The sequence below is a fragment of the Equus asinus genome, chromosome 11, assembly GCF_041296235.1.
Source record: "Equus asinus isolate D_3611 breed Donkey chromosome 11, EquAss-T2T_v2, whole genome shotgun sequence".
NCBI lineage: Eukaryota > Metazoa > Chordata > Mammalia > Perissodactyla > Equidae > Equus > Equus asinus.
In genome coordinates this window covers 74,306,601-74,327,665 of record NC_091800.1, presented here as the reverse complement: position 1 = coordinate 74,327,665, position 21,065 = coordinate 74,306,601, and the positions used below count along the sequence as shown (strand labels likewise).

At 37.8% G+C, this 21,065-nt stretch overlaps 1 protein-coding gene across 1 annotated transcript in view; it reads right to left on the bottom strand.

Moving 5' to 3' along the window:
- The window catches only part of ITGBL1 (integrin subunit beta like 1), a 206,385-nt gene that overhangs the window by 68,509 nt on the left and 116,811 nt on the right, over nucleotides 1-21,065 (bottom strand). The window lies entirely within an intron of this gene.

Genomic DNA, 21,065 nt, shown 5'->3' with positions numbered 1-21,065 from the left:
CATAACTAAATATAAAATCATAATAAATTGGTTTTAAATTGAAAATGAGTAGCAGTGGCTAATTAGAGCAGTCAAAAGATTTCCCATGATATTTACAGATTATAAAATGACATGTATTTAGCCATTTGGGGTCCAATATAATTTCATGAAACAATGATTCTGTGAAGTTTTTCATGGGGAGAAAAGTTCTAGGATCGATTAATTTTAGGGGATATTGGTTTGGACAGAGTTAAAGAATTTTCCTAATGCAGAAGGTATTGGTGGCTTTAATAAACTGATGGGCATTGTGTATTTCTAAGAAGAGGACAGAGTAATCAACATGGGGAAGGAAAGAGGATCTTCAGAGGAAGCAAAGCAACAAGTCAAAGTCAAAACACACACTTCTAAAAACTGTTCTGTTTTGTTTTGTTTTGCTTTGAGGAAGATTAGACCTGAGCCAGCATCTGCTGCCAAGCCTCCTCTTTTTGCTGAAGAAGATTGGCCCTGAGCTAACATCCGTGCCCATCTTCCTCTACTTTATACGTGGGATGTCTGCCACAGCATGGCTTGACAGCGACGCCATGTCCGCACCCGGGATCTGAACCTGTGAACCTGGGGCCACCGAAGTGGAACGTGTGCACTTAACTGCTGCCCCGTGGGGCTGGCCCCCTAAAAACTGTTTTAGCAGTAAAAGAAGATTTTTTTTGGTCTTTATTGATTTCAATAAAAAGATATAGCTTCAGTTTTAAAAAAAAAACAACAACACAGGACAGTCAACTAAAACTCAAAGGGAGCAGAGTGAGAAGGGAGAAGAACAAAGTAAGTAAAGCACCTTTGTGGCATTAAACTCTCTAATGAAGACAATAGAGAGCAGCACTTACGAGGGGGGCGACCTAACAGGTGATGTGGAATAGAAACTTGACACATTTCCAAAAGTGCAGAGGAAACGAAGAGAGACAAAAACTACTGGAAGATGATGCTAGATGTAGAACCATCCAACCTAAGAATTGTGGGTACTCCCCAGAAAGAATCAACCACAACAGCACCAGAAGTGACACTGAAGAAATCACTGAAGAAGACTTTTGTACCTAAAACCAGATCTCAGTGTGAAGCTAAGAACAATTTCCCATGCTCCATGGGAAGAGCAATTAAAAGAGATTCATTTGACGACAGAATTTAAATATATAGGTGGGAAATAAATGTAGACCCTTACAAAGGACCAGATTTTATTGTAATTTAAACATCAGAAGAAAATGGGGCATTTAGAGATAAAATATTATCACTTAAGATATCTATTTCTAAGGGTGAATCGATATCCAGGTTTGAGGGCAACAGAAAAAATAATCTTAGATACTCAAGGTTTTACAAAGTAAACTGCCCAAATAAAATTCTTTAAAAATTTACTTCAAAATGCATAACAGAGAAATGTAAATAAAAGGACTCAAAAATATGGGAGAAGTGGACAATGGGACCGGCTACAAGCACTGTAATCATCACCTGTAGAAGTTGGATTTAACGACCATTATAAATTAGGTTACACAGCTCAAAAAACGTCAAAAACAGTGCTTGAAACAGAAACAGTATGAAATGGTCAATTTAATTTTATTTTTCTACTTCTAAAATTCAAAATTATGTTAACAATTTCCAGTGAGTAAAGATGAGAGGAAAATAAAAAGATGCTAAATCCTTCATTTTAATAGATAAAGGACAAATGATACCATTTATTTTGAGACCTTGATAATTGCAAAAATTAATACTGATGATGTTTTTAGAATAATATAAGGTAACCATTAGGAGAAATAAAAACATATATTTATTTGCAAGTCATTGAAGATTAAAACCTGTAAAATGTGTTCCATACAGGAATTGAAACAAAACGCAGAAAATAAAAAATGCCATGAAGAAAGGATAAAACAAGTTGGCAGGAATCATATCAAATATATCAGTTAGGATAATATAAACGCAAACAGTTTAATCCCTACTCTCTTGCAGAAAAGATTCACAGATTATATAAAAAATAAACAAAATCATAAATCCAAGTGTGTGATGCTCACCAGAGACAAATCTGACTCAAAAGAATGAAGAGGAATAAAAGCAAAAGGACTGGCGAGAATTTATCAAGCATATAGACAAAACAGATGGCAACATAAATTTGAGACCCAGTAGAATTTAATACAAAACAATTAAACTAAGCAAGAAGGTGATATGACTTTGTTCTTTCATAATTTCGCTGTCAATGAATATGTGAAGTCATGAAATTTTTTTGCCCATATCATGCGTTATCAATACATATGACATAAAAACTGCTAGAAACAAAATGAGAAATTGATTATTAGTATGGGAAAATTTAGTACTCTTCTTTCCATCTTGGATAGATTGAATCTAAACAGAATTATATAGGATCAGAACCAAATAATCAATAGGGCTAATTTATTAAATATGTCAACTTTCTTTAAACTATCCACAGAACATTCCAAAACCGATTATATACATTATACACTACATCACATAAAATCACTGAAATATTCCAAAACATGATTTCTATAAGCTATATTTTGTGGTCATAATACCATAAACCTAGAAACAAATGACCAAAAACAAATGTAAATGAAAGAGAAATCCTACAACTCAGACTATATTTTGAGAAGCAGTGAAAAGGAAAGTAAAACAAAAGCTGTCACAGAGATTAGTGAAACAACAGAGAAAACTCCACAATGTAATCCTCATTTAATCCTAATAAGAGTTTTATCCTATTAGCAGACAACATAAAGGGGATTCAGAAAGGTTGAGTGACCTCTGCAAAGTCACACAGCCTGAAAGTGGCTGAAGCAGGACTTCAATCCAGATCTTGTCTTCCATCCTAGGGCGATTTTCAAGATTCCCCGCTGCCTGTCTTTTGAATAGCTCAAGCCATACTTGGAAGGCATTAAATTAGCCAATCCCTTGATTCTAAAATACCTTTTTTGATATTTTAAGGTTTCTGAAATCAGGATGAATCTTAAAATGATTTCTTTAAAATAACGATGGACTTTTATTACCTGAGAATAGGCAAATTAACATCAATAGAAAATATATACTGATTAGATGTTCTCCTCAATTGAATTACTAAATTTAATAGGAATGTGTGCAGTTGGACTTTAATTTAAATTCAAATCCTTCATTTGTATTTAAAATATCTTTACAAAACACTGAAACACAAAAAACACTTATTGTACCTGCAGAAGACTGTCACAAGCAAAGCAAAAATCAATGCAGTTTAAGGCAGTAGAAACTGCCAGGTGTCCTGCAGTAGAGGGCACTTTTTAAAGCCAGCTGAGGGAGACATGTCTGATTCTTCAAAAGGACCAGCACGCAAGTACTAACACCAGTCAGTGACAAACCAACCTTTAAAGTAAACTACTCATCTTGGACAAAATTGCTATTCACTTATAATTACAATTTTTAAAATCTGAAATACCTACAAAACTGTTACTCTTTTTTTGCCCTATGAAATTATGGTGTCATTTTCAAAATGCTTAATAGATCAAGGATTATGGGAATGGCTATAAAACTTTATGGGTCATAGTGATGCATATGTTAAAATAGCAAAAATGTTTCTGAAGAATTTGTAGACATTGCCTATAAAGAAGACAGATTAAATTTTATTCCGTTGCAAATCATAACATTGATTAATACTTGCTATTTTTAATTTGTTTTTTTAATGCGGACATTTTACATAGCATTCCTACTTCTGAACCTATTCAAGTATCTTATACTTATTCAAGTATCAAATACTTATTCAAGTATCGCCAATCACTGGTGTACTTTATCACTTATTGTCTTACATCTAGGAGATAAGGTATGCTAGGCAAAGTAGTGAGGGATGCCACAGCACCTTTCTGGACCACCACTGTCCTTTTCTAGACAACTGTCATCAGAAAAGAAATTGATATCCATCTACTTTTACCTGTTTCCAAAAGATTCAATTTGTGGTTATTTCATTGAACACTCTAACTCAAATTTATCCTGTTAGGATGGTGACATCACAGGTGTCAAGCCTCACAGAGTCTGATGTGTCAGTTTCATTTCTACTGAGTGTTCAAATAATTAAAATTAGCAACAGAAGTAATGTTATGAAAGACAATTAAAATAATTAGGTTTATTTTTCAGGCTTTGCACTTACTACTTCTAGTTTCTGATATTTAAGACCATGCACTATTATGTTTCTTCTGGGGTCTGTTCACACTACCGAATTGAAATACTAGCCAATGCTGGAAGATCACTTAAAGTATATTTCCTGGCCTATCCAATAATTATTGCAATCTTTCAAAATAAAAAAAAAAAAGCAACTTCCTTTTTAAACATTAATTTATCAAATGCTTAAATTTTAACCTTACTTTGTTGCATGTTGAGAAAGCATTTCAGAACTATAAAGGTTAAGTACATTTTTAATGTGTTTAAGTTACAGACTCCAATTTCCTGTAAAAATTTACCGTCTAGCTTGGAGGGGGCCAGCACACTTTAGTAGGTAATTTGGCTTCATCAGGCCTAAATGGAGGGCCCTCACAATGATCTTACAAATATGTTTCAATGGGGTCCAGTATAGTGCTAGGACACAAAGAAGAAGGATCAAGAATCAAAATACTTCATGTGGTGCACGAGAGGAAATGATTTTGAAAAATGCTTGGGCACTTCAAAATCTCTTTCTGAACTTGTTACCACTATTTTCTTTTCGGATTTCACAGAAATACTTCCCAGGACACTCTCTGCCCCTTGTTATTGAAACTAGAAGCTTCATGTGCTCCCCCCTGACCCTCCACCACCCGTGCCAGGAGAAAAGTCTCAACCTCTAGGCACTGCCATGGTTTTTCACACGCCCTCAAAGTCATCATCACCCACCCAGGCACTCACAACCCTCACTGTCGTAAAGATGTTGGCAAATGCGTAACAGGGCAGTCCTTGTTAAACCTCATGGTGAATACCAATCATTGGGGAGGGTCTTAGAATGCAGATTCTGATTAAGTAGGTCTGGGGTGGGGTCTGAAATTCGACATTTCTAATGAGCTCCCAGGTGACGTGATGCCGGTACTGCTACTCCAAAGGCCACACTTTGAACAGCAAAGGTACAATGGTTCAGAGGACCTGTATTGGCCTTCAACACAGCTGAGTCAAAATCCCACCATTTACTAGCTATGAGATCTTGCACAAGTCATTTCCCTGCGTTCTAATCTCTGCCTGGGTAAAATGAGAATACCTACTGCATTTTTTTGTTAATGTTATAGGATTAATGGAAAATTTATGTGAAGTCTTTAGGACAGTACCTAACATATTGTAAGTGCTCAGTAAAAGTTAGCTATTTCTATTATTGGGTATAAATACAGAGTTGGGCCAGACCAGCTCTTGCAGTACAGTGAAATTTATAACTCTACAGCCACTACTTGTGACCCTCAAGCTCCAGATGAAACAATGCCATCCCCTGACATCAAATTAAATCTGTCAACTCCTATGTTACTGGCCAGCTGACTTTTCACTGGCAAAGTAAAGACATGTTAAGTCTTAATTGGCGGGAAGATAACTAATTTAGACTTTGAGAGGTTGTATAATCAAGAATCCACACATCTATAACTAAGTAGTTCTTCAATGGCTAAAGTCTGTGCCAAGAGTGTTTACTAAGTCAATCCGCACACAGCAGGCTATTGTCACTGGGCTCACTTCTGTCACTTGGTGACACCAGCCCTCCATCAGGCAAGATGATTACATCTACAACCTCTCATTTGGTAAAACAGGAAAGGTAATCACAAGAGCTGCAATTGTGTCACCGCAAAAATGTCTCTTGCTTTAACAAATAAGTACACTGTCTTTGCCTCTACATTTATCTACCAGCAGGGGACCATTATGTGGTGACAACACTCTGTGCCAGAAGCATTATCTCTGAATAATTACCTGCTTCTTCTCTCCGTGGACTGCTGTACAGGCAGGAGCTCTTTTAATTTGCTATATGGCAGGATTCACAGATTGCACCTTATTACTATAAAAAATACCTTTTCCATCCCCTACAAAAATGAGGGTAAATGTTAGCCACGTCGTGAACTGGGCTGCAGCTCAGTTCATTTGCAGCCTACTGATGGGGAAGCTTTCCCTTACTTTCTTGAACCATTTATCAAGAAAGGGAATCTGTGGGTGGCTCCAGCTGGTTGCAGAGACCAGGATTTGAAAGGAGAGGAAATCCTTGATGCTGGGCTCTCCTGCCGGATTCTCAGTCAAGACACTGATTTGACAGGAATAAAATGCAGAGAGGCTGCGAGCCATGTGCCAGTGCTGGACAAAGAGAAAGCACGAAGGCTCACTCTTCTCCCTTTGATTTTATTCTACTTTGGCTTTTCTTGTGGTCTCAATCCATGACCAACCGCAGGTGAATCTGCAACCCTGAGGCTTCCCCACCCCGCTTCCATGGACACTGACTTCATTTCCTTTTGGAGTGACACATAATTTTTAAGTCCTTTCAGGTGAACACGTAAAGCTCAGAGAAGGGAAAATTAAAAATATTGCAGTTATTGGAGCATAGAATATAAATGTTTGCCTAGAGTGGAGATGGGATTCAGGAAGAAATGGTGATTGCTTTCACTAAAGCAAAGGTTTTCACATTTGAGCAACAAAAACAAGAAGAAACCAGCAGAAACATTTTATTCAAAGTGAAATCATTAATAGATCCTTGCTAAATAAAACATATATAAATGACATTTACCTGGAAGAAGCCAAAGGTAGGGGTTGGCAAAGCTCAACAGGCCCAGATTTTTCTCTCTCCAAAGTAACCTGTCTAGGATATCTCCAGGAATCTTGGGGGCTCTGGGTTGCCCCACAAGTCACTGCTCCAAATGAATACAAGCGACTGCACCTACTGCTACTCTAAATAGACTGCAGAGAGGCATGTTTAACCAGCCTAATGGAACATTTACGAAATCTGTTCTTTCAGTTGTTTCATGCAATGGGGTATTTTAAAGTGAGAGTTAAAGCAGGCCCAGAAGGCTAAAGTGTATACTCAGAAAAACAGAGGCTGGCCCGGTGGCACAGTGGTTAAGTTCGCATGTTCCGCTTCTCTGCGGCCTGGGGTTTGCTGGTTCGGATGCCGGGTGTGGACATGGCGCTGCTTGGCATGCCATGCTGTGGTAGGCGTCCCACATATAAAGTGAGGAAGATGGGCACAGATGTTAGCTCAGGGCCAGTCTTCCTCAGCTAAAAAGAGGAGGACTGGCAGTAGTTGGTTCAGGGCTAGTCTTTCTCAAAAAAAAAAAAAAAGAAGAAAAATAATATTTCATTCCTTTAAAATGTTCTACAATCAGATTACTCACTAGACCGTCCTGATGATCTCACCCAACGTGAAGGAGAAAGTTCTTATGTTAACTGTCCATTTTTCAGTCTTGTATCTCCCCTTAAATCCATGCTACGTGAAGGTTAAGGGGGCTGCAGTAATTCTTTACATCTCTGGAACCACAGTGACTCACAGGTGAACTCATTACCTGTCCCCAGATGCAAGGCAACAGGAGACCTGGGTTTCATAATTTTATAGAATAATCTTGTCAGGAATCTGAATGGAATCATACAGGAAAGAGTAACTAAATGTATTTATATGCCTTTTATAAAAATATTGACATAACATTTCTCTATGTAGAATGAGGAATAAAATAAAAATATACATTAGGTATTTGGGTAGAAGTAAGAAAACAATTTCAATATAAAAAAATACAGACTTGATTCATTTAACAAACTTTTTTTTGACTTTTAGAGAAAAGTAGATAATCATCACCCTGGAATAATTAATAGGTAACCTCTAAAAATTCTTAACAGGTTGTTGATCATATACTCAACATTAGATGAGTCTATCACAGGATCAAGCTAAATTAGTAAACAATGGATTGCAATATTGTATTAATTTTTAAAGTTTTCTTCAAATTTGTGAATTATTTTTAATAATAAAAATTAAAACTTAAGTGGAAAATACCCATCTTAATAATATTAATGTGTCAGTGATTTGTAGAAAATACACATTATTAATGAATTAAAATTTTGTATATCTGTCTGCAAAACAGAAATATGATCTACTCTCAATTAGAGAAAAGAAGTATAAATAATGGAAAATTCCCATATTATCACTAATTGACTTTGGAATTAAGTCACAATTACAGGAAAACACACACATGTACCTCATTCCAGATTGAATTTTCTGTTCCCCTTCCAAATCACTGCTAGAGAATACAGAACTAAACCCTTGGGAAGGAGGACCCGCACCAACTGAAATAAAGATTTTCCACTCATGGGTCTCTAACTACTGAGGAACCTATGCTTAGAACCAGTTTTTTAGTTACTTCTACATGATCATTCATTTACAAGAGGAATTACTGGATTCATCTGTGTGTTCACTTAATCATTTATTCCACACTCAATCATCGCTCTTTACTCTCTTTACTCCTTACATGCTCAATGCTAGATTCCAGGAATACAAAGAAAAACACCACTGCGCATGGAACCAACAATAAGGGAGACCAACATCAATAATTATAGCAAAGTAGCATATAGGCAAAAAGAAAAGCGTACACCGGTTTAGCTGTGGCACAGAGAAGGCTGTGATGACATCTACACGTGAGGTTTGATTTACCCCAGCATATGAGGTGTTGGTGGATATCCTAAGCAGAGAGAAGGGCACACGCAAGATCCCAGACTGGAATATTATTAATGGAAATAGGCACAACAGAATTTCTATAGACGGAGAGAGAGAGACTCATGCTGTTATTAGCTGTGTAGGGATAATCATGATACCACCATTATGAGGCTGTGGGAGTGCTACACGAGGTAGATCACGGACTTCGCACAGTGGCTAGCACATAGTAAGTACTCATTAAACGTTAACTGCTATTACTCATTCAATCTTCAATCTAATACTAGAAGCACTGCATAAATATAAAAGTTTAATCACACAGATTTTTACTTACAGGGAAAGGTTAATTCAATCAACACTTAAGTCTCTAGTACATTCGTAGGCACTGTGCAGGCACAGGAAACAAAAGAAACAGAAAACATAAAGTCCTGCTTATTTATATAGCACTGTCTTCAATCTAATAAAACATTTCCTCCCTTTTCTTCTGTTCTGTTCTCTTTGTTCCCAACCTGTCCAGGCCCTTGACCTGAGGGTGCATATCTTCACTCAAGTCTGTGCTGCCTCTGGTTTATTTCCCTGTCTGATCCAGGCTTTGGGGATAATCCGCCAAACTGTTCCACTTCCTTATTTCAATTATCCCCTCAAGCCTTAATTTGTCATTGCCAACAGTCTTATTCCCTTCTGACTAAGATAAAGTTCTGCTTTTTCCCCAAGAGAAGTCGTAGAGAGTAAAAAAGTTTTGAAAAGCTTTCTTTTTGTATTATCTTCATATCAATGCATTAAGACTCTGGAAATCTTCTGTCTCCAAAGTCTTGTGAAGAGATGGACAAGAGCATTTTAAAAGGTGTAATAAAGTCTCTGGAGTGTGGGAACACTTTTCAATGAGTATGCAAAGCTCATTTTAGGCTTAACATCAATCTAGGGTGGATCAGCTTTCTTATCTCTTTTTAAGTGGGAAAAAAATAGCCAGGAGGGCTCTAAGTCTGAATTCCTATCACCAAAAATCTAGCTTTTTATGGGTTGTGAAACTAAGACTCAAGGTCATGATTACATTTTGCTGGAAGAGCTTGACATCTGCAAAGGGTTCAGGTAAGAAGTGACATTCTATATGACAAATAAATGAAAATAGAAACACTGAGGCCCCAGGCTATACACTTCTAGATTTTTTAAAAATGTATTTGGAAGCTGATAACGTGACAAATATTTCTAATTCCACACATGCCTAGGGATTGGAAGGATGCCTGGGCTGGCAGCATCCACATGTACAAAACTATCCATCTAAACAGATACTTTCCTTTCAATAGTTCAGAATAATTTTATGATATTAACATCATGAAACAGACAGCTGCCAGGCCACAAGGGTGTCAGCAGGCCCTTGTGGGAGCATCATAAATCATTACAGATGGACTTCACCTTTTATAGTGATATAAAGAAGGGCTGAAGCCATAGCAAGTGTTCCACTTTTGCAAATGATTTGCTTATTACTCTTTTGGAGAGGAGAGCATAGAAAGTCAATGATAGGAGGTAGAAAAGCTGTTCTTACTTTGGGTACAGCCCCTAGTGCAGTTAGTTCTTCAACTGTCAACCATCAGAGTCAGAGGCACACTGACCAAGAAGCTAATGGCAATTAATCCTTAGATTTCTTTACTTGTGGGGGTCCCTTCCACAGTGCTGTGGTGGACCCTGGCAATAGGTGACATATATTTTTGAAAATTTCCCAAAATAAGAAATTTTAACTGCATTGATTAAGACTGCTTTCTCTTTCCATGCCAGCCTCCGCTCAGCCACACTTCCCTTCATCACTGGAATGGCTCCAGTCACTTTGGGGATTCAGCCAGAGGGAAGGTGAATCAAGGACACATTTACTTTGGGATTAGCGGGGTATAATCGCTTCCATGGCTTTTCATGGCATAGGAATGGCTTCTAGGAATGCACCTAAAGTAAGTACTGGGTCATGACAAGGTAACACCAGAGATCAAGTCATAATATTGAATGCATTCTACAGTGCCCAGCCCACATTTGGGAAGTTGAGGAGAAACAAGTTTTGAAGTACACAGAGACATTTACAACAGAGGCATAAAATTATAATTGTGTCCTATTCTGGATTTTCTGATGTTTCTGGTATACGGCTACTTTAAAATAAGTATGTTGATTTCCTTTTTCATCCTAAATAAATACTCAGCTCAACTAATTCTGTACTTGTAATTTTGATTTCATTTTACTGAAAAAGACTCCTAAAATGTAGGCCCTGCAAAACGTGGGTCTACTTATTTACTCTAGATACTGATATCTACCCAGAATTACAATGTAGAAATGGGAAAGAAATTCAGACCATAATATTAAAATCTTATAATTGTGTTCATGGGCCATTTAAGTAGAATAATGGATTAAATGGTGGAATAAAGATGCATATTATGCTTGGTCAAAATACCTTCATACAGTACACAGCCATTAAAAACAATGTATCCAGACTATATTGCAACATGGAATAAATTGTAAGATCCCATAAAAGTGCAAAAAGTAGGATACAAATTTGTGTTTAAAAGCAGTTTCTATTATTTTAAAATAATGCAAGAGGAAATTATCAACAAGGAAATTATACCTTAGCTAACCTTTTTATGTTTATAGCCAGTAAATGAAATACTAGCAGTAAAAGAAAAAAACCTTTTAACATTATTCTTTTTCAGAATCTGTAAAAAGCCTAAAATAATTCACAGGAATACATAATTTACTCAGAAAAAGATTCTGATGTATAGTCTAGTGACCACGCCAAAGAATATTTTCATAGATCGTTGTTTTCTATTGCTGCTATAACAGATTACCACAAACTTTGTGGCTAAAAACAAGACAAATTTATCACCTTACAGTTCTGAAGATCAGAAGTCTAAATGAGTTTCACTAGGCTCAAAGGAAGATGGCAGGACTGCCTCTCTTCTGGGGGCTCTAGGGGCGAACAGTCCCTTGCCTTTTCAGGTTTCTAGAGGCCAACCACATTCCTTGGCTTTTGGTCCCATTCCTCCACCTTCAAAATCAGCAACAAAAGGTTAAGGTCCTTCTCCTGCTGAATCACTCTGATTCTTCCTCCTCTTCTGTCTCCTTTTCCACTTGTAAGGACCGCGGTGATTATATTGGACCCACTCAGATAATCCACTATAATCTCTTGATTAGCAACACTAATTTCATGTGCAATTTTTTTCCCTTTGTCATGTAATCTAGCATATCCACCGGTTTCAGGAATCAGCACACGAATGTCTTTGGGGGCCTTTATTCTGCCTACCATAATTATTAATGAATTGCCTTGGCTTGTGGTACTATCGTTTGGTTACGAATCTGAAAATATGCTATATATCATCCTTGCTACACCAAGAAGACTCTACATGTAATCAAAGATTTTCAAGATCAATACCAACCTGGAATACAGTTGTAGCTGTAAAAACTGTTGTGTCTGCTCAGAAGGGCTCTTTGAAGTCTTAAAATCTTATATTGCACCACCCCAGCATGGCCTCCCAGGTGGGCCAAGTTTAATACTTCATCATTCCTCTGTTTGGACACAGGGATTGGTTCAAAATTGATCATGGCTACAAGCGAGGCCAGTCAGAGATTTTTCCTGAGACTTCTTTTTCTCCCTTGAACTGTCAGGGAAGGGTCTCTCAACTTCCTGGGTCAGGGCACAGTAAAACTATAGTGTTTTATATAGTGAGGTGATGCTAAAATCTGTGGCCTTCCTGCATGGAGAAAAATCCATCTGCAGTAGGCAAGATTAAGACCAAACTTCTGACAGAAGCAGAAATGTGTGTGCTGGGACAGTTAAGTGTGGAGAAGTGTGCTCACAGGTGTGTACATGTACAATAGAGAGAGAGGAAAAAAGTGAGAGAGACTGATGTGAGGTTGTCTGAGTCCTTTTTCCATTCATCCTAAAGGTCATCTTTACCCCTGTCCTTCCTGGTCATACAAGTGCATAACTCATTTGTTTGTTTTTCGTTGAACTATGATTCTGCCATTTGTATCCAAAAGACTCAATTAAAATAGATGCCAATTTTGTTATATCTTCAGCACTGTAATTAATGAGAAAGGTATTAAAATCATAATCAAGAAAGCTAGACTTCAGGACCAGGGCAGAAAAACCACACAACTCTTAATATGCCCCAAACTGGGGATTGCCCTTAAATGTGATCTGGTAGCAGTAATGTTACACCTTTTTGTTACCGAGAATCTTTGATCTATAGTAAGCATCAACCATGGTCTCTTGAACACGTTCCGTATTATCGCCTACATTAAACAAAAAATAGCAAATATTCTTATTAAACATTATTTTCCTTAGTGTAGCCAGTTTATAGCATAGAAATAAAGCCCTTGGATTCAACCAGAAGCTATTAGCAACATCAGAGAGGTTTAATGCCATTTAAGTAAATATTAGGAAGATCCTCTTTGTTATTTTATATTGCCAATGTAGTTGGTTGTATTGAATAAATAAGTGAATTACATGAATGGCTTTATGATGAACAGTTATAAGCCCAGGAGGCAGGCCCTGGATCATTCAATATTAATAAGCACCAGTTATTGCTGCCTTATGACCTGTTCATCTATCTGCTCTACTATTTCCTCAGGTCATGTGCTCTGTCACACTGCTTGAAATTTTCTTTGATAATCTTGCCCTCTACCACGCATTTCCAAGACTCATATGGACATTAACTAGTCACAGTTAAAACATAATAATATGGCTGAATGTTTACTGGAAATAAGTTTACAGACTGGCTAAATCTTAGTTTGGAGCCATGCAGGAATTGCAAAATGCCCACTCTATCAAATTTTTATATTTGCTAATAAAAGACTATTTTTACATAACGATATGGGTATCCTTAAAACAATTCCAAATAAAACTTGATTAGCATACAAATTAAATTTCCTTCTGTTCTTGTTCTTACTCTCGTGTTATTTCTAGAATGCCAGGTTGTACTCTGATGAGCATCCAGTACTTCAACATTTATTAATCAGAATGGACACCTCTCACGAGTAAAGACTAAAACCTCAAGCATTATAGAAGAAATGTCATTCTGTTCTGAGAGAAAAACAGAAATGTAATTTTTTCTCTACTTGAAATTTCGCCTGTGTTTCTAATTATCCTAATAAGAAACTTCAGTGACAAAAATCTCATGACTTAGAATAAAATGGTCTTGGGTTTGGTCCCTCTTTTCACTCCAAGTTTGAATCTTGTGAACACATTTAAAAAAAAAAAAAAAAGAAGCCAGGGGCTGGCCCCGTGGCCAAGTGGTTAAGTTCGTGCGCTCCGCTTCGGTGGCCCAGGGTTTCACTGGTTTGAATCCTGGGCGCAGACATGGCACCACTCATCAGGCCATGCTGAGGTGGCATCCCAATGCCACAACTAGAAGGACCCACAACTAGAATATACAACTATGTACCAGGGGGCTTTGGGAGAAAAAGTAAAAATAAAATCTTTAAAAGAATAAATAAATAAAAATTTTAAAAAAGCCAAATGATAAGTTACGTATACAACTAGACATCACAAAGTATTTCTGTATTTGATTACTATTTTGATAATTTACTAATTTAATTTTTAAACTATACAATGTATAGTTAAGGCACATCTAGCTCAAATATGTTCCTTAATAATCTGCTGTGACATCTCTCTAAAAGTGTTTGTTTTGGGGCCAGCCCTGTGGCTGAGTGGTTAAGTTCTCAAGCTCGGCTTCGGCGGCCTAGGATTTCACCGGTTCAGATCCTGGGCGTGGACCTAGCACCACTCATCAGGCCGTGCTGAGGCGGTGTCCCACATAGCTCAACTAGAAGGACCTACAACTAAAACATACAGCTATGTACTGGGGGGCTTTGGGGAGAAGAATTAAAAAAAAAAGAGGAAGTTGGCAACAGATGTTAGCTCAGGGCCTATCTTAAAAAAAAAGCGTTTGTTTTGGTTTCATGCAGCGGTTTCTAAATCACTGCCACCTTCTACTGCTATTATGAAGCCCTTTTAGAATGTAGTAAAAGAAGCTCTGGACCTCTCTTCATAAAAACATTAAAAGGTACATACAATATATTTGTGCTATTTTAAGAAGTTCTTATTGCCCTGATACCCAACCATAAACTCCAGATTTGCATGAATTCCAGGTTAAGAATCCCCGGATATGGAGTCTCCAGAATCCCTCATTACAATATAAATCACTCTGGCTGAGGAAACACATCACAGGATAGTTCTCAGAAAACAATCCACGAAGGCTGAAGGCAGGTCTAAGGGTTTGGAGCGACCAAGGACCACGGAAGGACATTTTTGTAAAAACCGGGATGCAGCAATTCCCTGAACAAACATACCGTAATCTTTCATACTTCTGTGCTTCCTGATGCGATTTTCTCTTTTGGAAATTATCTTCCCCGCTTCTCCAAGAGCAGATCCCCGTACTTCCCTACCCCACGTCATTGCTTTCCCACCTATTCCACAGAGCATCGCAAAAATACCCCACACAACAGTCATTTCTCTGCAACTCTTAAGCACTCCCTGAAGCCCTGTTTGCTCTGTGGGAAGTAGGGCAAAAACGAAAGCGTCCATCCTTTTGCCGCAGGACCAGCCCCCTATACAACTCTGCAGAGCAGTGACTCGTAAGGTAATTACATAGCAGAATCACCAGAGAGCTTTTGAAATCCCTGATGCCCAGACCATATCACAGACAAATTAAGCCAGGCGGGAGCTTGGCTTTGGTATTTTGAAAATACTTCTTCAACAAACTCTAAGTGTCCTCTGTGGACTCTCTGAGGACAAAGCCCACCTGACTTTGATCTCTTCCGAGAAACCTTCATCACTTGAGCCTAAAATTTTGTATAAACCTTTTTGTTTTCTCTGTTTTCTAACCATCTTCCATCAGTTCTAATTTGGCCCCCTTTCAATACTCAGATCTGGCCAAACAAGGCCTCCTCAGAGAGCGTCCCTGACCACCTTATTTGGAGAATTCTCCAAACTCCACCTTGGCCACTCTATCCTATTATCTTCATTTCCTTCTCCTAGCATTAACTGAAACTATTTGTTTTCTTATTTAACTTCTCTGACCAAACTCACTAGAAGCTCTGTGAGAGCCCTGACATTGGCTGCCTAATTTAGAATTCTATCCTCAGCACCTAGACTGGTTCTAAGCACATGGTAGGATCCCAATAAATATATGTTGAATGAATGAATGAATACTGATCTTGTTTTCTCTATTAAATTCTATGTCCTTGAGTTCATCTGCCATGCCATCCACTTAAACCTTTGTAATCCCTCACAATTGTCTATCACTTTTAAAGTTAACAAGGGAATTTCATATATTTCATATTAATTGTTCCTCACAACAACATTTTAAAGGAAACAGAATGGTTATAATAATATTGTTCTTACAGATAATAAAACTGAGGTTCCATAAAGCTAAAAAAAACTTTCCAGGAGCACACAAACAATAAATGACATGAGAACATCTGCCCTGTCAGGGTGTCATAGGCCAGCAGCCATCTTTTTAATTCTTGCCCCCAAAGAAGCACATGCCCTCAAAAGTGGAAACCAACTGACAGGATATGGGTATAGATACCTCGAGAAAGTGCAATACTTGGCAGCATGTGGGAGCCTCTCTACGCAAACAGGAAATGGATGCCTGTCGATAGTTCTCTCAGAGATCACACATCTGGGAGGAGTAACATCTGGGAAGAGGGTTGAACAATGTCAGCAGGTACCAGCCCCGTCACACCCTTGTGCAGCCACAAGACTTCAGGTCTCCTAACACATCCAAGATCTCACTTACCGATAATCCTTCTGGATTTCTCTCTTTATGTAGTAGAATCTTCCAGAAGAGTACATCTAGAATCGAGCATGAATTATATCACTTGGGTTTTGCTACCGCCTCTTTTATAACTACAATAAACTACACTCAAGAGTGTAAGTTCTGTGATTCCATCTCACCATTGGCACTGTAACTCAGTAGTAATATTAACCACACCCAGACTTCCAGCAAATTAATCAAATGAAGCAGTGTGAGAGACCCTTCCAGTTAACACATACTCTATATCTGCTGCATCTTTTTTACATTTCTTTTAAGCTCCTTCAGTTAACTCTTGTGTAATACAAGGCCTGAGGAAGAAATCCAGAGGAAGAAATCCTGGCAAAGGATCTAACCTCCTTGTAAAGGACTTTTCAATATGACCTCAAATATTTGTTGTTTAATCCTTGGGACCATTCAAACCTTAAATGGCTCACAACTGTACTATGCCAGACCATTTGGTACTATTTACAAGCATCCACATGGCATGGGTATTTTGAGCAGCAAAGAGGCCAAAATTATTTAGAAACTTAAATAAGAAGCCAAAGAATCCTGCCTTTCCTTCTTTATCCAAATAAAAGTCATCACATGAGAAATAAATATTTATGGAGAACCAAACTCTCATCCATCTTAACAGTTATATTCCAAATGAAAGGATGCCATAACTGAAGAATATATTACTCCGTACCCAAAACAGACACTTGGTAGAAAGCAGAGTCTAGAAGAACAGCTTGGCTAGTCACCTGATTCTCATGGGGAGTAGTCAGCTCTCCGTCTATCTTGTTAGCTATGCAAAATCAAACATAAAGTCTGTTATGAAGGTGAATCAGAAATGAAAGAAACGGAACCATGGGAGCAAACATAAAATCTAGGGGTCCAAGTGAGCAAGAACAGAGTCAAGTTCACTAACTGCAGAGAGAGGTGAAGGAGAGGGGAAGTAGCCTGAAGAAACTAAGTTCAAAGTTACCATTAGAGTTTTGCTGCCATTTTAGTCTTTGACTTGCTGGCTCACACATCTAGTGAATGGCAGACCCCAACTAAGTAACCCACTATACCACTATACCAGTAACCCACAAGATCGCCTCGCTGTGCAAGATGTCCCTTTGCTGTTTAAAACACATAGGCGTATGTGTCCATACCCAGTACAATGTCCCTCAAAATACTAATCTGACTGCTAAACTGTTGTTATTTTACTACTTGCTAATATGAATGATTTTTAATAAAAAAGCCACTTTAGATTTGTGGTTGTCTTCTCATATTCTGTCAGTAGATAAGGAAACCTTGATTTGAGGTGCAGGAAGGAGGAAGAAAGGCACATGAGAAGATGCTAACATATTTGTCTCGTTCATGGAAAGATCTGGATCTTGGTAACTTTGGTTACATTGAACTTGGCATTTTAGCAATGAGACAATGGAGTGGGCACTAAGCAAGGTTAACCAGCATTTCTGTGACATCATTTTAGAGGACTTATAATCCGTACTTATAATGTGTGTCCTTCTTATTAACAATTAACCTCATGTGACAATTACGAGAACAAGAGCTCTGCAAAGAAGTTGCTTTTTCTGTCTCAAACCTATCACAACATGAGGAGGGGGTGGGAAAGATGACATTTGCCCCCAGTCTGTCTCCTACCGCTTTCTTATTCTTTACATCATCACGAGTGAATTTGTTTCCTGTTCCTGGCACAAGTTATTCCCCTGTTGACTTAACGTTTCTCCCACATTGCTCCCTCTATCTAGAATCCACCTTTTTTATACTCATTCCTGCAGACTCAATTCTAGTTTCACTCACTTCAAGAAGACATATTTGCACCCAAATTTATTTAGAAAATAGTATCTTCCTCCTCTGAGTCTTAAGACATTCTATCCCTTCTCCCACCACATTTGTCACATTTATCACAGATACTTAGCACAGGGCTCAGCAAACTTTTTCAGCAAAGGGCTAGATAGTACAAATATTAGGCTCTGTGTGCCATACACTCTGTGGCAACTTTTTAACTCTCCCATTATGGCAAGAAAGCAGCCATGTATAGACAAACGAGCATGGCTGTGTTCCAATAAAACTTTTTGTTCATTTATAAAAACAGAATGTGGACCTCCTGGTACTAGTTTCTTGGCCCCTGGCTTAGCATAGAGATACACAGTAGGCTGGTCAGTAAATATTAGACTGATTAAATTTGATAAACAATATCACTAATGAAAATATGATGCTTAAGTTGGCTCTATGCTATAGCATGATTATATATCAAACATATTCACTATGCAAATATAGCACAATGACCAGCCCTATCAATTTTTAATAACATCTTATGCATCCAAGAGGAGAATCATAGGATTCTGATCAGCTATATGACCCTAAAGCCTGGACAAAATGACGACATTCTGTCTCATTGATTTGCTATTAGAAAGAAAGTCTATAGAGCATATGGTTCCGTGAAGGTTACAGTTGATAGCAGACCAGATTGTTTCCCATGAAAAATATTTGGTTTGCTTGTTTATATTGAATAAAATCAAGTAAATAGCTGCCAGAGCCCCACACTACATCCTTCCCTATGTGTTTAATGTTTTAATAGAAATAAATATATAATTGTAGTAACAAAATTTTCCTAGTTGTCACACATTTCATTTTAAGCTCACTTGAAGAAATCGGGATTGAATTCACGTCCAATTTTCTATTTTCATTTCAAATAGATTTTGACAATATTTGTTGCAGCCTTTACTAGGAAGTTTTCTTAGCCAAAGAATTTCACTGGTTTTCAACTTACCACATAAAAATTATGCAAAATATAATAAAAATTGTTTGTTTATTTGGATTGATGCCTATCTTTGGCACAAAATGTTCTGTTGCCATAGATAAAACATTTAAATAAGATAGTTGACAGGAACACAAAAAACTACTCACTCTATCTTGAGAGTGATACAGTTTTCTGGGATATGGATTAGAAAAACCTTAGGCAATTCCAAAAGTACTCTCTTTATTATTTTTCACTGAAATATTTTCTAGCATCTTTTAAAAAGATAACCAAAACTATTAAGTTCCGCTTATGAATTTCTTCTTCTCCTCTCTGTTCTGTTGAATATAAAAATGACAAGAAGAGAGGCAAGATAAAATAAAGAAGGAGAAATAAGGAACGTAGGTAACTATTTACCCACTGGAAAGGGGGGTCCTGAATAATCACCTTGTAGGAGACCTTCTTTTCTATTTAACTTGGCTCTTTCCATTCTTTTTAGCAATTCTCTTCAATATATGCAAATCATGCCTTTAGTTTAGTAAATGCTGCTTCTTCAAATGAATGAGAGATTTAATACCGGATTAATCAGGACCTTCCAGTAAACCACCAGTTCTGGGCACCTGCACCATTGGCCTTCTCATGAGGATAGAAAATGTCCCAACACCCAGAGGTCCCAGCACATCATGAGGACATGGAGAAAGGATGCTGGAGGCACCATATTTAGTTCCCCCTGGATCTCAGTCTTTTTGTCTTGGTACCATCTTTAATAAAGTTATAATAAACAATATTTACATTCCTGAAGTTTTGTGAAATACAGGAGGCATATAAAGTTTAAGACAGTCTAATAAGTTTTTCTGAGTACAAAGAAAGCAAATAATAAACAGGCTTTTCTCTTCCTCGATACCATAGTACTATTCTGGTCATTCCATGATGATAGAACATAAAAAAGCCATAATAGAGAGCACTGTAAGCTCAACGTGTGTTCAGAGATCCATGGAAGACTGCCTAGGGATCCACAGACCAATTTCTCATCGTTTAACGTCTATAATATGAAAAAGTAAAGACTTTTGTTTCCGGCGTGATTTTCTAATTCACTGATATTTTCTCCATTTGGTGCATCACTAAAAGTGGGACCATTCCTCCTGGATAATGAAGAGTAAAGAAGTTAACTTTACAGGGTCATTTCTTCACCTTCTTTAGCTGTGGTCCTTAACAAGTATGTTTGAAATGCCGTAATTTAGAGGACGACTACTCCAAGGGTCCTCGAGCGCAGGCAGATATAGCGGATCAACCAATCTGGACACTCAGAGTAGAGTAAGTCTGAATCCATTTGCTGCCTAGAAATACTGCTAGAAGAATACACTGGGTTCCTTTGTCTCTTGAAAACTGTGCATTTCCCACTGCAGTTAACTTACAATAAGATATTTAATTAGGCCACTGAGAATTTTAAATATAATCAAAATCACAATAGGTGGTGTGGTGCTTAATTTAAAATGCCTGGAGGTCTACTCTTAAAATTTTAAGTCCACAATACTGTCTTGTTAACTAGAGGCACTATGTTGTACAGCAGATCTCTAGAACTTCTCCATCTTGTCTAACTGTAACTTTACAATCATTGAATAACAACTCCCCATTTTCCCCTCCCCCAGACCCTTGCAATCACTACTCTATTTTCTGCTTCTATAAGTTTGACTATTTTATATACTCCTCATGTTAAACATTCTTAACACACACACATAAAAAAGCAAAGGCAGTGGGGCTGGACCCACAGCCGAGTGGTTAAGTTCACGCTCTCCACTTTGGCGGCCCAGGGTTTCACTGGTTCGGATCCTGGGTGTGGACATGACACTGCTCATCACGCCAAGCTGAGGCGGTGTCCCACATAGCACAACCAGAAGGCCCTACAACTAGAATATACAACTATAGACTG